Source organism: Euwallacea similis, chromosome 25 (assembly GCF_039881205.1).
Source record: "Euwallacea similis isolate ESF13 chromosome 25, ESF131.1, whole genome shotgun sequence".
Lineage (NCBI taxonomy): Eukaryota > Metazoa > Arthropoda > Insecta > Coleoptera > Curculionidae > Euwallacea > Euwallacea similis.
In genome coordinates this window covers 1,959,373-1,975,053 of record NC_089633.1, presented here as the reverse complement: position 1 = coordinate 1,975,053, position 15,681 = coordinate 1,959,373, and the positions used below count along the sequence as shown (strand labels likewise).

Below are 15,681 nucleotides of genomic sequence, written 5' to 3'. Positions count from 1 at the left end.
TCTCAAAGTATCCACCGTTGGCCTGTACACATGCTCGCAGCCTTTTCTGCAAAGAAAACATTGTTCTCGGTTGATGAAGTAATTGTTGGAAAGCCTGTTGAACACGGTATTGTAGATCTTCTAGGGTCTCTACTGGAGTAGAGTACACATTACTTTTTAATTGTCCCCAGACGGTAAAATCAAGTGGGTTTAAGTCTGGGGACCTAGGAGGCCAATGAATGGGTGCATCAATGCCACGACCGATCCATCTGTTGGGAAAATGAGTATGCAGCCATTGCCTAGGCTCTCTACCATAGTGAGGAGGAGCTCCATCATGCATAAACCAAAGTCTTCGCCTTGTTTCAAGGGGAATATCTTCAAGGAACTCAAAAAAATCATTCCGCAGGAATGCGCAGTACCTATTTGCATTTAAATTTTCCGAAAAAAAATGGTAGCCAATAATTCTATTACTTAAAGTTGAAGCCCAAACATTAATTTTAAAAGAATGCTGGTAATGCGTAACTCTGGTTGCTTTGGGATTTTCTTCTGCCCAAATATGTGAATTGTGCGTGTTAAAAATACCAGCCCGTGTGAAAGTAGCCTCATCTGTGAATATGATCCTTGACATAAAAGTTGGGTCATTGTCATTTTGGGCTAATAACCATTCAGAAAATTCTAGTCGAGGACCGAAATCGTCTGGAAGAAGTTCTTGTACCTGGCGCAGATGAAACGGGTGAAGTTGTTGTTCTTTGACAATTCTCCATGCTACTGCAGGTGAAATATTTGTTTGCAGTGCTACTCGTCTAATACTAATTGCGGGATTATTTTGCAAAATTTCTAAAATTTCTTCCTCCTTCCTAGCTGTTCTCACTGTACGCCTTCGTCCAATATTACTTCCTTTGGGTTTGATGAACCCAGTTTCACGACAACGCCTTTCAACTGCTAAAATTGTTCGTCGATTTGGACAGTTCCGATTAGGAAACTTTTCCGCATATCGTCGGACAGTTTCTTGACTATTTCCATAGCACTCACCTAATGTTAACAACATATCTGTGTACTCTGCATTAGAAAAAGTATTCATTTTCTTTAACAATAGTTGAAATAACAAAATGTTCGGGAACGAAAAACCACTAAACTTTATTAATAAATGTTGTTATGTACGCAGGTGTGAAACAAATTTTTCAGTTTCATTTCAAAGCCAACGCAGTTTTAAATTTGATGTTTATGAATCGTACCATCCACCGATTTATTAAATCTCAATTTTCTCGAAAACTGTTGAATATTTTGATTTTCAACAAGAGTACCTTTTTTGTGTAAAAATCTTCAAATTTAATATTTTTCTTATAAAATCGCCAATAAAATAAAGTACAAAAAAGTATAGACACTTTTTAAGCACTACCCCCCCGTGCTATCCGCCCCTGCTAAAATGTAGCAATTTCCTTCTAAAAATTCAGAAAGAGCACAAAAAGTTGCAATAAGGTATAAAATTTCATTACTTAATCTCGAATAGTTTCGAAAATATTTATAAAAAACCATAATCATAAACCAACTTTTCACACCCTGTATTTCGAAAACAAAGCGTTTTTCGATATAGGTTTATATGAAGTTTTCGTCATGTTTTCGGACCTAGAATACGTAGCTGAATTTATGGTACTACGTTCAGAAACACCTTGTATAGAGGTTTCTTATTTTTAACTGGAGAACCCCTGGCTCGATCATTTTTACAGCTGACTATACCTCAAGAAGACCACTTTCAGGTTTTCCACCTATCTTAAGATCAAGATCGTCAAAGAAAGGAACAGTCTTCTATATTAAGACAGTAGATTGATCGGAAATATAGACGAGAAATTATATCAGAAATATTTGATCTTAGGAAAAAAGCAGGTACCTAAATAGCTGCTTTAATTAACGTTCAGAAGAATGATGTAGATTAAAATTCAGAATAGTGACTTATTTTAACAGCCAAATGATTCCTATAAAAGCTCTCATATCAGTTATTGCCAATAAAGGAAAATAAATTGAGCCATTATTGCTGGTTTTTTTAAATTTCAGATTGTGATGAATGGATTCTGATCATGATTTCTCCCATATGCCCATGATGTAGGTGCATACAGAATTTATTAAATCAGATATTTATCAAAAAACGTTTATTTTCTATCAGAAATCTCCTGACTTGAAAGACTAGTATTCAAAATATTTCAAAATTTCTTACGTCTAAGGTCGAGTAACTGAGTTCTTTCAGTTGCAATCAATTGCTGCTTCAATACACTGGGATTAAGTGACAAATTTTCAAATTAACTGATCGAAAAGATCTATTTGGATATATGCAACTTCCAACAATTCCCTTTGATGTTTGTTAATTATGGGTTGAATTCCAGGAATTTTTTACCACTTTCTTACGAATCATTACGAGTTTTTTCGATACTGGAGTACTATACTATTCACTTGGCGAGTGTTTTTGGATATCCTGTAGAAGACTTGTTCAAAAACGGCAATAAAACTACTCACAGATTTAGGTATGTCGCTATGTCACTATTCCTTGCCAGTGAACTATTTCGCATTTGCTATACGTTTCCCGCATACAAAAGGCGGCCGGGTACTATCAAAAGTACTACACAGTACGCTTTAGCCTTTTATTGATTGTCACTTGGTAACACGCAGGGAATTTTAAGTTGGTTTGTGGGATAAAATGGCCATTTTTATTTATTGCTTTGGATTAATGGGACATGGGACCAATCGTGAATACTTATAATATTTTGAATATATTCGATTCTCATACATAGTTATATCCAGCCAAGAGAAAATTGTTGATTCTTACTGTAATATTCCTAGATGTACAGGGTGTCTCTGAAATTATTGTACAACGCTTGACCAAAAATTCCTTAACCAAAAATAAGGTGTTCTAGGCAAACTTGCTTATATTCAACGTTGTTTCGTGTTGCAGCTACAGGGCGTCAAAGTTCTTAAATTAATATCGTTTTTTCGAAATAGTTGCTAAACGATTTTATGGATTCTCACAAATTTTGGAACTAGGAATTATTACATAAATTGACGTGTGTTGACGTAAGCGGTATCTTTTTTTAATGCTTGGAAATATTAAAGATGACGTGTGGTTCGTAAATAAAAGTTTGTATTTTTGTTACCCCCTGTACAAATGACTTAAATTTTTCCTTACAAATAGCTGACTTTATTTTCAGACTTTTTTGTCTTTTGTAAAATTTTTGTCAGACATACAGTTTCTCTACAAAAAAATTATTTACTATGCCTTGCAATTTATCATTGTTTAACGAACGAAAACATGACATGACAGGTATCATAAATAATTTTTTTGTAGAGAAACTGCATGTCTGGCAAAAATTTTACAAGAGACAGAAAGTCTAAAAATAAAGTCAGCTAGTTGTAGGGAAAAATTTAAATCATTTGTACAGGGGGTAACAAAAATACAAACTTTTATTTACGAACCACGCGCCATTTTTAATATTTCCAAGCATTAAAAAAAGATCCCGCTTACATCAAAATACGTCAATTCATGTAATAATTTTTATTTCCAGAATTAGTGAAAATCTACAAAAGCGTTTAGCAATTATTTCGAAAAAATTATATTAATGTGAGAACTTTGATACCCTCAGCGGCAAAACGAAGCAACATTGGATCTAAGTAAGTTTGCCTAAAACGCCTTATTTTTGGTTAAGGAATTTTTGGTCTAGCAATGTACAGTCATTTCAGGGACACACTGTATAAGGTTCTCGAGTTTTAACTCGCGTTTGTTTCAAGGGTGATAAAAATGGCCTCGGCGATTTAATCTTTTGGGAACACGAAGAGTAACTGCATTAAGGACAAAGATCATATTAACTGTCTCGATTAGCTCTATCAGCCTGCGCTGAGCAGGTTTTATCCAAATGAAGTTTCTTTACATTGCATTTTTAAAGTTCCAAAGAGTCTGTTAAAGTATTCAGGGTTAATGCAGAATCCATATCGGTCAATTGGAGACAACACACATCACCTTAAAAGGTTCGATATTTTCCCGAAAATGTCCAAAGAAGATGAGGTACCCAACTTTAACCACTTCTCGAGATTTAAGCGACGATCTCTTGGGAACCCGAGGGTGAATCGCGTTAGTTTTAAAAATATCTCAAAAGTTGTGCGCAAACAAAAAGAAATGTATCTTGAGTTTTACAAATAAAGCTTTAATAGCGAGTTTCTATCAGTCTACAAAAGGTCGCATATTAAAGTAAAAACTTCCTGTATAGTATGTTATGATAATGCGCCTTTATAGTGATTGCCACTATGCGATTAATGTCACTAATAATTAATTTCATTGAAAATGCAATTACAAGTGAATTGGCAAGTTGTTAGGTCACAGACGTTGTTACATCTCTCAGTTTCTCACTTTAATCTGTGAAAGAGCAGAAACTTTATGAACGTCTTTAAGTCGAATTTTAGTTATTAAATAATTGTAAAATGCATTGAAATATCTTTGGAGGGAATCCTCACAGAGCTAGAGCCGAAAGTTTGGTGACTCAAATAACATTTACCCAAGGAAGAATTTTGACTTTCGCAATGGTACTTAAGTTTTATTAACTTCGGATGTTTGCACCAATTCATTGTTTGTGGATTCGACAAACGGGGTTCAATACACTGCAAATTTCAAGGCGTTCCACTGCCGTTGCGGGTTTTAATTGGAATTAAAGAAACGCACATTGGTCATGGGACATCTTCGTTCCTGGCCTTGATGATAGTTATGCTAATTATCTACGTGTTTTTGGACATAAACTTATTGATGTTATTTGCATTAAAATACTTGTTTCAAGCTCTTTTTGTGCGTAGTAATAATCGGTGATAGCTAAGTTTTCTTTAGGTTTACAATTTTCTAATCAATCTGAACTAATTTAAGCTTAACGATCAGTTGCTTCAAAAACATCGGGGAGTTTTGTAAGGCAATGGACAGACATCCTGAGGATTGCCTCTTAAGAATTCCAGTATGATTAAAATTTATTTCGTGTCTTATTGCAAGAATGCCTGGAATGAAAACGTGCTGATGCTAAAAAGGCACAGATAGCAAAACATGAATTCTAGATGCATTTGAGAAAAGCAAATGTTGTTATCCTAGATCTGGAATTTTTTATATAATTTATTCTCGTTACAATGAAATACATTTTATTCATGCGAAATTCGTCCATACCCTCTGAATGAGCGTTACAATGAAATAAATCTGCTGCTTTCTAAGAACCCTTGAAATTGTTTATATCCGATTCGAAGATCGCCTCATTAATCATTACCCAAGTACAGCAAAAACTTGATGATACCGAAAGATGAATAACGTATAATAACTAGCCCATAAGGTATTAATTTCACTATAAGACCTACCAAAACATCATGGGCACATGGGCTTAAAGCATTGCGCGATCTATTTCCAAGGTTACTCTTTTTGTATTTAAATTCGATTAAATTACCATAGATACTAATTAGAGCAATTACAAGCAAATTGAACCAATTCATTCAACATCATTATGCTAACTGCTCCATCGCTCTCAACCTGCAGCATAATTTGTGTCTGTGTTTACATACTATAATGATTATGCAAGATTTGGATAGATTAATGAAGTGATATATCTATCGGTTCAGCATAAGGTGCTAATAGGTCTATATGCAGTATACAGGGTTGCTCATTAGTGATTCAAAGTGCAATATCTCAGTAAATATGAGTTTTACGAAGAAATGTTTCATATTAAAGTTTTTGATCATTAAAAGATGCGCATTTAAAAATGATTTTCAAATGTACAGGGTAAAAGTGTGGTAGGACCAAATTGTCTTTTTTTTAATGGAACCCCCAATTTTTTTGCTATTTTCGAATTTACCGTCAAATTTAAAGATCAGTTTATGTAAAGGGGCTTGTGTCAAAAATTTACCGTTTCTGAGTTATTTGGGAAAATTTTGATTGCTACAAGGCCTTACGGAAATCTGTGCTGTACCCAACCGCTGCGAATTTCGAAATCGGTCTTAAGGGCTACAAGAGGGCTTAATAAGCTACGCTTTTAAGTGTTTTAATAAAACCAAATTTTTCGCGATCCCCGAAATATGTCCCCGGAGCTGTATGACGTCAAACCTCAATAACTTTCTCATTTCAAATAGAATGCTCCAATTTTTTTGACGGCATTGCATTCAAAATCGAAAAATGCCTAAAAGTACGGAATATTATTTTATTTAAATGTAAATTAAGTATTCACAACAAATTCTCAAACTGTCCTCCATTTCGATTAGAATACATTTGCAGTTTTGCTAGAAAAGACCTATTTACTTATTAATTAAGAAGTTAATATTATCGAAAAATACATTAGAATTAACATGCATTTTCGAAAACAAAACAATAATACAGTCATTGACAGTTTTGAAAAATGTCAAAATGACACTGGACGTCACCGGGCATCGAGTAACATTTGGTTATGGTGGCGTCACTGGTGCGACATTTAGAAGTCAAAAGGGGGCAATTTGGAAGAATATAGAAACGACTGTGTTTAGGGATAGGATAATGTTACCAAAAGTAGTAGATGTTTGGATTCTGAATACGATGCCATCGAAAATGCTGCAGCATTCCATTTGAAATAAGCAAGTTATTGAGGTTCGAAGTCATGAAATTTTGGAGGCCTATTTCAGGAGCTATAGAAAACTTTTTTTTAATTAAAACACGTCAAAACATACGTAGCTTATTAGGTCTTCTTGGAGTCCCATAAGACCGAGTCTGAAATTCACAGGAGTTAGGGTAAAGCACCGGTTGCCGTGAGCCATTCTTGCTCTCAAAATTTCCGAATTTTCCCGAATAACTCGGAAACGGTAAATTCTTGCCTTAAGACCCTTTACTAAACTGACCTTAAAATTGGATGATAAATCCGAAAATGACAAAAAAAATTGGGTGGTTTCAGAAAAAAAAGTACATAATTTGGTACTGCCGCACTTTTATGAGGAACCCTGTGGATTTGAAAATAATTTTAAAACGTGCACATCTTAATGACCAAAATTGTGATATGAAACATTTCCTTCTAAAACTCATATTTACTGAGCTATTGTACATTGATGCCCTGCATTGATTCAATAACTTATTCAAGAGCTCTAATGCTATCGATGAGTCGCTTTGGTAATGAAATATGACAGCATTAATCAGTGAGGGGATTCGTAAAGAGGTTGGGCTGACCACAAATCTTATAGAAAATATGTTACTGTAATTTTAAGCTATGGAAAAAATATTTTACTAAGTATTCGAGACTCAAGTTTCCGCATAGGATTACGCTACAAGAACGGATCCCTAACGGGAATTACCATAATATTATAGAGATACAAAGAATTAATATCAAACGTCGTTTAATAAATTCGCTGGTTGTATTCAATAAACTAAAGTTTTTTTCCGCGGATAGACTTAGGTAAAGCGACTGCTTTATTGATCTCTTGAATAAGAGATCGATTTGCATAAGAGGTCACTGAATCGAGTAAACGCGCTCTCTAGTGCAAGGCCAATGGCAGTCGGTAACGCAATCGAATCTGTAAGCTATTGGCAAATATTGTCGAAAATTGCGAGAATACTTTCATAGAGAGATCATTCAACTTACCGGAGTCTTTCTACCGAAAGGTATCTACACAACCTTCGAAGATCCTTAAATTGAAGGAATGACGATGGAATAAGGATGGAATGAACGAATAGAAGGACGCATCTATGAATCAGAATAGGTGTATGTATTGCAGCAGTACCCCTATGCATCAATATAATAGAAGACAAGTCCTGGTGGGTAATTCGGTGAGCAATCAACGACATTTTGGCCTCCAACACTGAAGTGCCGGCTGTTGTCATCTTCCAGTGTCTTTTGTATTCAAGGTCTTCAGCAATTCTCATTAGGTATTGATTTCGTTCCAAGATTTTTAGCTATTTTCAAGAGCCTCGTCAGCTTCATTTTAGGGGCAACTATATAAACTTGAATCTCAAACTTCATTTTTACATTTTCTAGATGTTGGTGAGATATTTTACGTACCCGCTTTATTTTTACTTTGCTGTTCAATGCTAAGAGCAGCGGGCGTTATTGCAACGTTGGGGTGAGAGATGGGTCGTAAAAATATAATATTGTCCGGTGGTCATAAATTCATTTTTCCAACCATGGAAATTAAGATGCAAACGAATGGTTTTAATCCGTTTGATTTAGATCATGATTCAGTCAATAGTCATTCCTTTCCTGTCGTTTTTCTCAGTCGGTAATAATTCCTGGCACAGGATACCAAGAAGGACATTCGAGAGTGATAAAGAAGAAGAGGGACATGGAATCTTAAAAATTACCACTGTAGCAATGCGAAGAGCAATATCTACAAAGGAAGAAATGGCACACGTATAGGAAGGGAAAGAGAGCGAGAAGCAAAAGCGCCAAAAAAGCAATTCATGATTGAAATAAAATTCGAAAAAGAGGAGGAAACTGCATTTTTTTGACACCCTGTATATTCTATCATAATTGTTAATTTTCGCTGCACTTCTTTCTACTGCTCTTGCACTTAAGTTTTTGCTCTAACTCTAATGCTAAATGTACTAAGGCGTAGAAGTGCAACTGTGCAGTAAATTGTGAAATTTGTTCCACAATTTTCTTTTTTGGTGGGTGCCAATTATATATAGTTGTAGATTCAATCTCGATCTGTCGACTGAGTCGGTCGATCTGTCCGTAGGTCAGCCGATCGACCTACGGACTATAGGGCCGATCGGTCGGTCAGCCGATGGGTTGATGAAAGGACAGCGACATAAAGTATTTGTATAATACACTGTGTACATTTTCATATTTCATTTTTACCGTCATCCCTTACGGCCGTGTCAGAAAAAATGAAGATGGTGGCACATAGGGCTAACTACCTTCCATAACTGATCGTGTTGCAGATAAACGTCAATATCTTGAAAACTGGAAAATCAGACTAAAGCATGTTATGAAATCCTCAATTTGAAATAAGAAAGTTCCTGCATAGCAGGAAGCGCTTCCATTTGAAAAATATTCTAGTTGTAATCCTATCCACTTTAGTAATGAGAGAAATTTTCCAACACTTCCTAATTATGGCACTGTACTAGGCAAACACCCTGTATATTGTCACAAAATCATCAGATGGTCTCTCATCCTGTCAACTTCTTGGCGATTATTTACAATATCTTTAGTTTGTGATAATGCCAAGTCGACATGAAAATAACAGCAGATGCGTATCAACACCTAATCACAAGCACCCAAAGAATTCGAACCATACTGGTACCATTCCGATGTCGGCGGCGTGTTCGCATTAAAATTTTTCGCGACCTCCTCCTGGTCCGTTTGGTTCTTCGTCACCGGTGGACATCTTCTGCAACGATCTTCTTTCGCGAAAAGCGCCCGTAGGTGGGGATGGGTATAAAGGTGCAGGGCGCACAGTGGTTGTCTCAAAGTATCTGCGATCTTTTCGTACAAAAATTCACCGGGTCGAAAGAAAAAAATATTTGCTTTTTGCAAATTTTAGATTCGGGATCGGGCAATTGTACCTTTCGCGAATTTTCACTCGAGATTTTTCGTGATTTTTTTCCCGTGTGATTTACGTTTTTCATTGAGATTATTGAGGTAAGCTATTGCTTTATGAGAAATATTATGGCTCGGTAAAATTTAATGATCTTTTTATTCATCTATTTTTGAGAAACAATTTGCATATCATAAAAGCGCCAAAAATAATTAATGGTGCGCAGGTAATTAAAAGAAATGTGTTACACACATACTTACATATTCAGTATTTATTTTTAACCTTTAGAAAAAAAACTCATACCTTACTGAATATAAATGGGTCAACGGAACATGACAATCGATTAGAGTTCAACGCCAAATTAAGAGAGTAACCCGGAATGCGTTTGCATGATGCGTCATCTTGTGTTCTTTTATATTTATTTCAATTATGTTTTTTATATTTTCTTAAAACTTATAAAATATAACAATAAAAATCTGATAGGTAAACATAACAAAAGAAACTCCCCGTCTAGTATTACTACTGGACAACATGGACTAATGTTACTATTCTTTGTACAAAAGTGAATCACTAGAAAACTTCGCTTTTAAAACTAAACTGCTTTGTTTAGTTTTATGTACTGTTTTCAAATTACTTAACTCTAAGATTTTACAATTAGAGTATCACAGAACAGCAATTAAGTTACATGCTATCATCTTCACGCCTATTTAAATAGTTAAGTGCTGTTGAGGAAGGTTTAGGACCTGCACAATAGGAAAAATTAGTGTCTTGGAAAGATTCATATCACTTTTGTAATTGAGGATATTAGGTCATGTTTTCCATCTACATATATATTTTTAAAATTTTTTGTTGGATTTTTCAGAGATTATTTTAGATTACTTTAAATTGCGGAAAACCAAAAAAACGTATTTATGTTTTTTTAATATTCTGTCACAGTAATTTTTATAATTGTTTTGGCTTTATTTTTTTATGCTCGATATCTAACATTTCTACTTATATAATCCTGCTCCTTACTATCCTGAAATTAAACGTAAACCTCTACAAATATTGTGCTGGAAAAATCTTAACAAATGCTGATTTAAGGCTAGGCAGAATAATTCTTTGTTTTTGAAACACTGGGTGTTAAAGTACCTTATATGTAATACTCAGTTAAAATTGTGAACATAAGTATATGCATGAACTACTCCTTAGAAGTTACAGTAGCAAGCTTTAGAACTTCAAATGAAAATCTACGGGGTAGTTCTTTTTTTCGAGTCAGTCCGCGTTTGATCGTTCTTAATTATTTTTTGATATTCAATTGACCGTTTAAAAATATTTTTAATTCGGGTTTTTCAGCATTTCTCGCTGTTTTCGAGTCACTTATAATATAACAACGTCGGGTTAGTCAAGGAATGTCAGATTGAAATTCTGAAAATATTCTCCTAATGGAAAATTAGTAATTTAAGTACCGTCAACTTTAATTGCAAGTTAATTTCCATGTAAGCCTTCAAATAGATTGATAGTTTTTCGAGTCTTTCCAACAGCTTGTTATCTTTTACATTTCCCCTGAAATTTTTGCCCAAATTCGTAACCTTTTCTATGACTCAACATTTATTAAATCTACTTTACAAATTAACAAGTTTATGGATATTATATTGACTTAAACCTGCACACATTAACACCACACTTGCCCACCTACAAGAACTGATGTGCAGAAGCAAAAGTAAATTCAATTATTGATTGAAATTTTACAAATTTGTCTCATCAATTTTGTTAACCTTTATTGGTGCATCTTTTTATTTTTTAAGTTAAATTGTCGACTTTTTGGATTTAAAACTGATTTATAGATATTTTCAAAGAATAGTCAGCGTTGGAACACGTATTTTTGGGTTTTTGTAAACCTCCGTTCATAAATTGCAAAATTCATTTATGAAACTTGTTAACCCGCCTTGGTACGCCTCTGAACTCTGTCCAATCAAATTCTTCATCTTATTCTTTTTTAAGCCTATTTTACCTTTTTTAGATATCCATCAAGTACATACATTGATGTGTTCCAGTATATAGTATAATAATGTTGTATAAATGATTAGAATAGTTATTTTCTGTAGGAGGCAATATGGAGAGATGTATGTTTATCTATTTGGAAAAAAATATCTTCTGCGAAGGCATTAATCATTCTCATTCAAAAATAATGTTTAATTGATGTCCTGAAGAAAGTTAAAAAAAAATGACAAAATTCTACCAATAGAGCCAAAGTGCGTTTAAAAAATTGTAAAGATTTTACCAAATAACATGACTTCAGTTTCTCTAACAGACTTTTGCTTCTCTTCTTAAAGACGAACCAGATATTTGGATCTTATCTCTCTTGTACTTAATCTGACCGTTAATACAGATTTGATAATCTTTTATATCTGATGAAGGCTCCAGTTACAAATTAACACATCCAAACCGCCTCCCCATATCATTTATCCCTTATTAATAAAATTTTGAGTAAAAAAGTTTTAAAAAGTGACTAAAAAATTGCCCCATAAATTATTTAGATTGCATCGTGTGAGATGGAATAAATTTGGCAAAGGAGTTATTAACTAGAAGCGCAAGTAAGACCTTGTGTCATTCATTTCATTGAGCAGATGCAATTTTAGATACGCCGCGAGGATGCATATGTTATGTGACAAGATTCGTTAAGGAGACACCTTTAATTTCTGTTTATATACATGCATTAATGAAGATTTTACATCAGGTTTAATGGACATTTCTGTACATTTTTGAGAATTATAAAGAGGTAAATTATTTATGGGTTGTTGAGTTTTACACCAGGCTAACATTTATAGAAATATTGGAACGAAGAATGGGCATTGGTCAGATTCTTGGTTTCTATGGAAACAGGTTTAAAAATAAAGTTAATAGTACGTTAATAATATGACGTTAAATTAGACAATCGGTTTTTAAATTTTTTGTTGTATTTGTTTATAAAGTGTTTCATCACCAAAATTAATTGCACTTGAATTTCAGGCCAATTGAAATGTATGATGGGCAAAATTTACGAGATACCCTTTTGCCTTTGGCAAAGCACTAAAGCTTCTTGCCGGACTTTAATGCCAATAGTTGGGGTTTGGGAAGGACATGTTTATGGGATTAAATCACTTAAAAAAGACGTCTTTATGGGACATTCCTTCTTGTGCTTCGTTACCTTCAGAGGAACCCTAAGGGCCTATTCTTTATAGGCCATCTCGAGATTGCAATTTGTGGTCGATATACTTCGCTCTCTTGGAAGTACTTCTACTAATAGACTGCAAAAACTATATATATAAACGTGTATACTTAACCTTAGTGGTTTTATTTGTTTCGCGTAATCCTTGCAACATTCATGCAGAATGAATGAATTTCTTATTGAGTAATGTCGTGTATAGTAAACTTTCTCAAGGTTCGGTAATGCCAAGGTTACTATTGGAGCACGTGGTTCTGTTTCTCACGGTTGCAGCAATCTTCACAAAAATGTTAAAACATCTTTTTTTCCTTTTGATTCTCCCTTGCGTGGGTCCGATCATTAGTAAACATGACAATGAAAACTTTTTCTTCATCAAAAACTACCTGACACATAAACTAAGACATGGATGCATAAACTTAATTCTTAATAGGTTTAATCATTTTTGATATTGCACTTCCTCTTAGCGCCTTTAGATGGAAAAAAAAATTTGTGGGTTTTAAGACTCTTGAACGATCAACACTTTCAAATAACCTCATGATACACTAACGGTACTTTGCACCGGCCATCAGACAATAAAAGACTCTTCTCAGAGAATTTTGCCAATCATTTTATCAGTTGCCAAACCTGCATTAATAACGGTTTTCTCATGACGTAATCATTGCTTCAGTCCTTATTGAAGATGAGCATCTCTTGCAAATCGCTCAGGATTGCAGTTAGTCATTTTCCTACTCAATCAGCACATAAATTAAAAGTGATTCGAGGAACAATACTATGAGTGAGATCATAAGCACCAAAATGATCTGCTGTGAAACAGAAGCTGATACGTTAATCGATTCTGTGATGATGCCACTTTAATCCGTTTAGACGTTATTAAATTTATGCTGTAAGATTCCTGACGGCCGGCAACGTCCTTGTGTATTAAATAATTTGAAAAACTCGTCTTACTATGGGTAAATGTTGTCATCTTCAAGGATTTGCGCATGGTTTTCTTTAAATAGCTTTTGTTTCATTTGAAATGGGAATTGAACAGGAGATTAAACAGGAGTGAAATTTAGCTTGTAAAAGTTATCACCATGTTAACTTTTTAAGATATTCTTGAATAAAAATTTATGTATTCGCAAAGTTCAAAATCATAAAGTTTGCTTTATATACCAGGCGTTTCAAAATCATGAGATCAATTTTCCAGGAATTGTTTAGTGCAACAATAGAAGACGCCTGAGCATAAGAACCTGTGTCCGCAAATGTCTCCCTAAGACGCGACGGCCTTATGATACTTTAAAACCGTTATGTGCAAAAATGTGTTTTATCGCGTTGTAGTACGTTTTATTTTAATTTGTTTATATAAAATAACACTACAGAAATGCAGATGTGGATGCAACATGATGGTGTGCCTGCACACTTTTCTATTCAAGCCCGTCAGTATTTGAATCGTCAGTTCGGTTAATATTAGATCGACAGAGGTGGTCCAGTTCCGTGGCCTCCTAGGTCACCCGATCTAACACTTTTAGATTTTTGTTTATGGGGACATGTAAAGTGTCTAGTTTATGAAACGCCAGTGGGGATAGAGTAAGGCCTGATTGATTGTATAAATTAATGCGGCGTTTGAAGTAATTCAAAACGATTATCAAATTTTTAGCCAAGTTCCAAGGAACCATGTACGTCGTTTAAATAGTAAAATTCAAGTATGAAATTTTGAACAATTACTGTAGTGTTATTTTATACAAATAAATTAAAGTGAAATGTACTAAAAGTCAATAAAAACGTTTTTGCACATAACTGTCTTAAAGCATTATCAAGCCTTAGGGAGACATTTGTAAACACGGGAGTCTTATACTTAGATGTCTTTTATTGTTGCACTTAACAATCCCTAGAAGTTTAATCCCATAGTTCTGAAACATCCTTTAGAAATTTCTATCTTTAGGTTAATGTGAAGTACTTTAGTGTTCTTTCATAAATCTCCCTATGTATTTCATCGAAAATATCGGTTAAAATTTCTCTATTAGAACTATGTTAAAACTTAGATAAAATTTAAAAAATGAGATAAAAGAGCAAAAACACTTATAAAAAGTAAAATAAAAACTATAACCTCGGCACTTAGTGAGGATTTTTTAAATTCCCCGAAATAATATATTTGCTGGACTGCAAATAGTCAATAAAATCTTTTTATGTAAAATTATGAGAAATTCTAGTTAATTAAACACCGCTCTAAAATAAAGCATTAAGCTGTAGTATGTATTGATCCTCGCTTACTTTTTTCTTATCGTTTATTATTTTTTTATTTAAAATTCAAAATTTTTTCAAGCTCGAGCTTACACACTTTGATTGGATTAACATAAGCCATGACGTAGCGCAAATTAACATTAACGAAAATGTTAAATGTCCGTTTCATGAGACGAGAAGGGTGATAATTCAGGTCTGATATGTTTTATGAATACATGTTACGAGGTGATTATTTCTTTTCTTTTAATATCAATTTCCGAAAATATATTGCTGCTGCTATATACTGCAAAAAAAAACAAAATAAAGTAGGAAACGAAATTACAGATGAACTACCATTGAAGCACAGGCAATGCCAAGAAAATGCCACGCACGTCAGTTTTGATACTGCATATCTGTGCTGAAGATGTAAAAGAAAGGGACAGTTCTTCATGCTGAAAGCAAACTCGCTCTAGCAAAAAATCAATTTAAAATCAGCAGAAACAGTCGAACCGGTACCTTAGAGTAAAATTGTCGTCTTGCCTTAAATGAGAATGTTATTTCTTTTGCCACTTTGTTCAGAGTTATATTTTACAATTTGGATGTATCAAAATGTTAAAATTGGTTTTTAAGAATCCGGTTAGTTTCTGAAACCTTCGCATTAGATGCAAAAAACGCAAAAAATCAATAGCTGAACAATTAAAAGTTTAAGCTTCTCAATGCTTCCTTCTCTTCTGTTTAACTGCCGTGTCTTTAAATTGTGTTGAAGTCCAATTTTCAAGTGATAGAATCAAGTTTTTTATGTTGAGCTGAGTCACACCGCT

The 15,681-nt window shown here is 34.1% G+C and overlaps 2 protein-coding genes across 12 annotated transcripts in view; one reads left to right on the top strand and one right to left on the bottom strand.

Annotated features, from left to right (window-relative positions):
• The window catches only part of LOC136416917 (UPF0587 protein CG4646), a 177,647-nt gene that overhangs the window by 30,744 nt on the left and 131,222 nt on the right, over nt 1-15,681 (bottom strand). The gene's annotated exons all lie outside the window — the stretch shown is intronic.
• The window catches only part of LOC136416871 (hornerin-like), a 37,880-nt gene continuing 31,595 nt past the window's right edge, over nt 9,397-15,681 (top strand). For 10 of the 11 annotated variants that reach the window (XM_066402266.1, XM_066402272.1, XM_066402269.1 and 7 more), the window contains exon 1: nt 9,397-9,578. The gene's annotated coding sequence lies outside the window, so the exon portion shown is untranslated. The remainder of the gene's footprint in view (nt 9,579-15,681) is intronic. The other variant, XM_066402274.1, reaches the window with a different exon arrangement.